The 7,440-nt window shown below is 43.9% G+C and overlaps 1 long non-coding RNA gene across 1 annotated transcript; it reads left to right on the top strand.

Annotated features, from left to right (window-relative positions):
• Positions 1-2,504: 2,504 nt before the first annotated feature.
• Positions 2,505-5,937, top strand: LOC141970487 (uncharacterized). The gene is made up of 3 exons (XR_012635195.1): positions 2,505-2,562; positions 4,529-4,650; positions 5,425-5,937. It is a non-coding gene; the product is annotated as an uncharacterized LOC141970487 (long non-coding RNA).
• The last annotated feature ends 1,503 nt before the right edge of the window (positions 5,938-7,440 follow it).

The raw sequence follows: 7,440 nt of genomic DNA, 5'->3' as shown, positions 1-7,440 counted from the left end.
TGTCACAATGGCTGCTTTCTGTTATGGTGATTTCTAAGTAAACTTGCTTCATAAGTCAGAATTTTGCACTGAACTCTCAGATGGGCTTATTTTTTCTCATTTATGTGAGATTAAATTACTTCTTGTCTTTCTTGTCACGTCATGGATGGGCACTATAAACAGTACTAATGAGGCTGTCTCCATTGTCTTGTAGTACCTATGACTGATATCCACCAAGTAAAATTAAGATAGGCTTAAATTAATTTTTAACCTTCTGAATGTTTTGAAACAGTGCAGGTGATTTAATTAAAAATGAGATATGGATGAGCTGGGACAACTGCATTTGCTTTCATGGTATATTCAGATTTGGAAATGGACTGTAGGTGTAACTTTGTGGTAGGGCCACTGAATGGCTGCAGGAATATAAGGAAGCAGACAGCGGAGACTGAGACTGGCTCTTCTTAGTGCTGCGTTGCATCTGCGATCTGGAAAAGCATTCGCATTGCACACTGAAATAGGAAGGAGCACTTAGAGCAGTGCTCTTACCTATGTTGACAGGCTTGCTTTTAACTATGAGGGTGTGACTGTTGAATAAGGTTTGGCATCCACAAAAAGCCTTATCTGCACAGAGGTGGTGCCCTCCCTGTGGTATCAGATGAGCTTTCCTAAGGACCTTGTTCCTCGACTTAGGTGCTTATGGGTTAGTCTTGGGCCAAGTTTGGTAGGAGGCTGGACTTGCTGTTGCGTTGAACCCTCGCTTTTAACTTACTTCTCCTGTCCAGTCCCTGGTGAACAAGAAAGGGTTGCTCCAAACTTGGTCCTCAAACCATGAGACCTTCCCATGCATAGCTTGGAAGCAGAAAAGCTTGTGATTAATGGCAAGTAACAGATGTAGTGGATGCTTGGTGTCTTACTGTTTTCACTTCTCAAGAAACCCGTCTCAAGCTTTTCAGATGAATTTTATTCAATATGCAGAAGGCCTACACAGCTCTAAGGAAGTACAGTGCATCATTTCATAAGGCCAGTAAGAAGGATCTTTTCTTTCTAATTTTATTTCATAATGATTGATTGACCAAACTCAAGTTTGCTAGAGAACCTTTTTAACTTCTTGCTATGGATCCTAAATTTAGTCCTACAGTGCTTTAGAAATATATAGAGGCAAATCAATAGAAATATCTTAGCAACAGTTTTATAATAAAGAAAGAGGCCACTGTTATATTTTTTTTCCAGTCTTCCTGTGGAATAAGTGTCATAATTCCTGAAAACTAAATATAGTGATGCACATTGAATGTTAATGGGCAGATTTCTCTAAGTAAAAATGTTATAGACAGATCTTCAGAAAGCCCATAGGGATTCAGTGAGGTTCTTAAAGATAAGTTGTTGATCACATCTGAAATACTGCAGACCAGTTAAGGAAAGTGGCCAGAAGTAGTCTGTGTATCTTGTATTTCTGTGAATCTTTTAAAGGTGAGAAGTCAGAAATGTGTAAATGGAGTGTCCTGCTTGGGAGAGTGTGGAATACCCCACTCAAAATAGAATTTATGACTTAAATATCCCTCTTTCCCAAAAACACTCTTATCAGGAACTTGCTTTGATTCTCCATGCTTAATGGGTTTGCAGGAATGACTGAGATATTATAAACTCTTGAGGCAGGAAACCCAGTTCTTTTCTACAATGCTATTGTTCTTCATCTCTGCTCTCTTAATGAGCACTATTCAGCTAAATACTGTAGCAGTGGTGCCCAACCTGAGGGGTTTAATAACCTGACCATGAGCTCATGTTGCAAAGGAGCAATCCTACCCTACCAATTTTCCAGTTATGCAAAGGAGGAACTGGCCAGACTATTCAGACTGGGCTCTATAAACTTGTACTAGCCAAAGACAACCTGCAAGGAGGGGATATAAGCAGACCCTGCTACTTAGACACCTTCTGGTATTTTTGGAAGCTGCCAAGCACACCTTTGAAAACAAAACCTAGGGAGGAAGGCATGAGTTCTTGGTAGGCTTTAGTGAGGTTTTTTGCTGCATCATGAGTATCTCTGGTTCAAGCACAGAACAATGATGCTGAGTGAAGGCAGTTCTGCCACAGCTTCAAATATAGTGGCACAAAGGCTAACACAAGTATTGTGGGCTTTGCCTTATTTTGCACCCTCTGATGTGTGGTATAATTTGTTGTAAATCTGAACCTAGGCAGCTGCTAAATCTACATCCAATTGACTAGAAACAAACTGAAAGCTCTTTCTCAAGTGCAACCATACTGTAAAGACAGTGCTATCAACATCATACTCCCATGTGCAGGCAAGATCTGTTATCTTGTGCTAGTGACAATACTTAGATCCCTAATGATTTCAGTTAGCAAGTAGTTAATCTTGTTTTATATCATCCAGCCAGACAGATTAAAATGCCTCTTCTCTGCCTGTCCCCAGAAGGGCATAAATAAAAGTAAATTCAGACATATTCCTTGCTTTGGGACATGTTCTTGCAAGGATGTAGGATTTTAATTTTTTTTTTTTTTTTTCCCTAAGCTCTGCTGATTGAATTCTTCAGTCTCAACACTTTTTTCAGGTTGGGATGGTGAAGACAGGTAAGTAATTGGTCCTGTTGTATTGGCAGCACAGAGAAATCTTGAGAGAGATAGATGTCCTGTCCCTTGACAGGTCTCACAGGGAGCTGCAGGATTTTCTGCCAGCAGAAATAGGGCCCACCTTTCCCCTGACATCTAGGAGGTGGTGCAATGTAGTACTTTGGGAAGGACAGGCCAGTGGCTGGGCTCTGGGGGATCTAAGAACCTGCAGATTACTCAGGGTTGATCCACCAAAGACTGTGGCTCACCAGCTGCTTCTCCAGTCAGGAAAGCCAAGAATCATCACACCCCACAGCCTTTTTAAATTGTTGGTTGGGGTGTGGCGGTGGTGTTGTTTGGTTTTTTTGTTTGGTTTTTTTTTTAATCCTATCAGTGAAATTCATCTGGTGCCCAGATATTTGCTGGCAGAGGTACATAGAACTGCCTAGTAAACAGGAATGGCCAAGAAGCAGCATGTCCACAGGCTATGTGGATCAAGGCAAAGGCTTGACTCCATACCGGCCAGGATCCCCATGCCCTAGGGGAGCTCTCAGTGAGCAGACCTGTTCCTCAGTCCCTTGTTCAATGGCTGTTTAAATATCACTTTCCACTGGACTGATGAGAGGTATCAGCTGCTTCTGAGTCTTCAGGAGATGTCCTAGTATATGCCTCACAGTACCAGTGAAGAGCTAAAGTAGTTCAGGATAGTCCAGGTGTTGGAGGTTGAGGTCAGTACTAGCAGGATCCCTTTGGCTCAGCTGCAGCGAGATAAAACCTTGCTGCCCTTCCCAGAGCAAACCTTCTCATCCCGCATGTGCAGAGGAGAAGCACTACCCCTGTCCTCCTCTGAAGACCACCTCTTGCTCCTCTGGTCTGTCTCCCATCCTCTGCAAGGCCTCCTCCCCCAAGGACCAGAGCAAGCACAGCAAGGGCAGGCTGCAGGCAAGGCAGTGAATTGGTGCATGGGGAGTGGGGAGCATTCTATCAGTTCAGTTAGACTAATGAGCTAGTCCTGATAGCTCTCTCTTCAGAAAGTTCACATCTGCAAAATTAGCTCTTGAGAAAAAGCAGGACAGCAATTTTAAGTGCCCTAAGAGACTTTTAAAAGCACAAGTTGTGTTTGCACATCCAAAGCTGCAAATGTTTTGATGATCTCCAGATTAATTGAAGGATGTTGCAGTCTGATTTAGTTTCTTCATTGCCCCGATAACAAATTGCATATCTCTGTGATATGGGTGGGAACCTTTATGAACTTAATCCTAACTACCACTAAGTAGGTGTGGGCAGTAATAGTGCCTAGCCCTTACCTCAGGGGGGCCAAGTAATCAGGACTTCACTGACTGGGAGTGGGGGTGATAAAATCATTATTTTGGAGCTGGGAAAGCTGACTTCTTAGGAGATTTATCCTGTCAAAAGCCTGGGGCTAAAGCCGGATCCTGTCTATAAGTTTCATTGCCAGCTCGTCAGTTCTGTGAAAAACAACCATAGAGCTGTCATGAATCCAGGCCATTTTGGGGATCTGGGCGAGTGTGGAGCAGGGGTCCTTGTATGATTCTTATCTTAAATACACTGTGTCGGGTACGGCTGTCATCAGGTCAAACACAGAATACAAACCCAGGCATTGCAAACCCCTATGGACCCAAACGGCTGTTGTGCACTGCAACAGCTTCTTCCATGCAGTCCTGCAGAGAGGATGCTTTTAAAGCACATGTGGACTCTGATATTCCCAACTTCTAGGTGACCCCTTGGGGAACTCACAGAGAACAGGGTTTTAGGAAGGTTGTAGAAAACAGATCTGAGTATTTTTGGTGGTAGCACAGCAGGGAGTGGAAGATAACACGGGGTTGGTTCAGTGTTGAGGTAGGTGCTCTAGTTGGAGGCTTTAAACTCGTGTTCTGAAATCTGGGAGCAGCCAAAGTTCTCTGCTCTGAGGAAGGCTTGCTCCCATCACAGCTCTCTGATTCTTCTGGTGCTCACTTCTGTGCAGGTGTTCAGCATAAGTCTGGGAAAGCTGTGGTGATATGGGACTTCTGATCATAATGTGCTACATAATCTGTGTTGTAAATTGGTTTCCAGTTCTGGATACTCCTTTCTCAAATCATGCTAATGGTAAGTAGAGCAGTTGCATGTCCTGGTTCCTGACTGATTTAGTATGAGCAGGGTTAAAAAAAAAAAAAAAAAAAGGTGCTAATGTTTGGCAGTTGCATATTCTTCATACAAAACTCCTTCTAGAGAGTCTTTCAGAATTTAGGTAATTTCTTAACAAGAACTATGTCACTTCACAATGTGCTGTGTGAGTCTAGCATGTATTAGAATACATAATACTCATTCCAGCTGCAGGGCACTATGGTGACAAGGAATATTAAGATTTAAAAAAAAATTCCTTGATTAAAAATAACACTTATTGCAAGATCAAGAATTTCAGTGCTAGAAGGAGATCAGACCTTGACCTTTGTTGAATTACCTAATTAACCTAATGCTCCAACATTTTCCAGTTTTTCCAATGTGATAGAAAATGTTTTGCAAACTTGAAGGATTGTGGCAGAGAAATACTGGGCTTTCCAATCCAATTCTGTAATAGGGACAAATAATGAAGGAGAATCAGAAGAATGTTGTGGAATTTGTGTGTTAGAATAAGCCAGGCTTGGCCCCTTTCTCAAATTTGCTGCAATTGCATGAAATAGTTGAAGATGAAAAATGAGGTTGTCAGCCGAGACCCAAGTGCCCTGTCACATTGCAACCACTAAAATAGGTAAATAAACTTTGTATTAAATATGAAAGTGCAGTTTAACAGAGGACAGGAATACTCTAACAGCTGGAGCGAAGTCCCTGACAAAGGAATTGCTCATTTTTCTTTTAACATATTTTTGTTATTCCCCACAGAAAAATGTATGCATAGGCTTCTGATGCTATCAGCTGGAGTATCACTATGTGGAGCCCCAGATGAACATGCTGAAGGAGACAATGCTGAAGAGGGGGAAGCTGTGTGTCTTAGCCATAGTCATAGAATCGCAGAATCATAGAATGGTTTGGGGTGGAAGAGACCTTAAAGATCACTTATTTCCAACCCCCCTGCCATGGGCAGGGCCACCTTCCACTAGCCCAGGTTGCTCAAAGCCCCGTCCAACACTTCCAGGGAGGGGGCAGCCACAACCTCTCTGGGCAACCTGTGCCAGGGCCTCACCACCCTCACAGTAAAAAATTTCTTCCTCTTATCTAATCTAAATCTGCCCTCTCTCAGTTTAAAACCGTTACCCCTTGTCCTACCCCTACACTCCCTGACAAAGAGTCCCTCCCCACCTTTCCTGTAGCCCCTTTGAGTACTGGGAGGCGGCTATGAGGTCTCCCTGGAGCGTTCTCCAGGCTGAACACCCCCAACTCTCTCAGCCTGTCCTCATTAGGGAGGTGCTCCAGCTCCCAATCACCTTCTTGGCTTCCTCTGCACCTGCTCAAGCAGGTCCATGTTTTATGCTGGGGCCCCTGGAACTGAACACAGGACTCCAGGTGCGGTCTAACAAGAGTGGAATAGAGGGGGAGAATCCCCTCTGTCAACCCGCTGATCACATTTTTCTTGATGCAGCCCAGGACACGGTTGGCTTTCTGGGCTGTGAGCGCACATTGCTGGCTCATAGTCAGTTTTCCATCCACTACTACCCCAAGTCCTTCTCCACAGGGAGGGCTGTTCTGAATCCACTCATCCCCAGGGGTACCCTCATACTCAGGGGTACTCGAGCCAGCATGTTGCTAGAAGCAAGCATTGTGTTTTCCCGCAGTGGTTCAGAGGGCTATGAAGATTAATGGGCTAGTGTTAACTAGCACAGTTCCCTAGCTTTAGCAGTGCTATGTTTGAGACTGGTTTCCTTAAGAAAGAAATCTTGCATGATCATTACGTCTGTCTGGTCTTTCTTCCATTCCAAATAATTCCTGACCCTGGTTGACAAACTTGATTGATCTGATGAATTAGCAGCGTTCCCAGAGTTAATGGATTTCCTACAAATAGTGGGGAAATTACTGGCCAAAAAACCTCCTGACTGACTCAGAAGTTGAGTGCTGTGTTAAGTCAACTGCCCTAGATCAGCATCAAGGCAAGCTGCAGGCTGTGCCCTCTCCAGCTGAAATGGGAGATCAGCTACAAATGTCTTGTGAGACAAAGAGAGAAGCTGGGAGTATTGCAGTGGGGAAAAGTAGAAAAGAAAAAGTTAAAGGATGCAAATGTGCTGGAATTAATTCCACTAACTGGCAAATTGGATTGTTAAAGAACTAGAAAAGGAAGGATAGAATTCCCTGTAAATGTTGTGCCTTTCCTGTTGCTGCATTGTCCAAATACCTTCTAGTCCTATGTGAAGTTGTACAGCTAGCTTGTGTTCTGTCTTCAAGTATGTCCTTTCCACCTGCTGTCTCAGGCCAGCCTGCTCCCTGTGTTCCTGGTACACGAGCTGAAAAAAGCTGATGTCCACATTAGGTGGCCTGGTGGGAGAAAGATGAATCCATGGTGACAGCAAGGGCAGTCCAGAAACGCAACTGAACAACTTCAACTTGGTGCATTGCTTTGGTGATGGTTGAAGCTTGTCTTGTTCCGGGGCTCCGAGTTGTGCATTCAGCTTGAGTGGAGTGTCTCCTTTGCAACTATCCATTCGCACCAGGACCCATGCCCAGTGCCACCAGAGATGATGCAAACACAATAAAAACTTGGACCTATGGAAGAGTGCACCCATGCTATCAGTTTTGTTGTGGCTATCCTTTCTCTTTCACAGAGCATCCAAATTCTGTTAAAATGAACTTGTGCTGAAGGACCATGTCATGGAGAGAAGGGTCTGAAGACGTGGTCTGGTAGTGTCTGTCAAAATCAGTGAAGCCCTGCTGGGACAAAGGTGCGGATGCTCTAGATGTGTGATGTTC

The sequence above is a fragment of the Athene noctua genome, chromosome 1 (genome assembly GCF_965140245.1).
Source record: "Athene noctua chromosome 1, bAthNoc1.hap1.1, whole genome shotgun sequence".
Classification (NCBI taxonomy): domain Eukaryota; kingdom Metazoa; phylum Chordata; class Aves; order Strigiformes; family Strigidae; genus Athene; species Athene noctua.
This window is presented reverse-complemented; position numbering and strand designations above follow the sequence as displayed.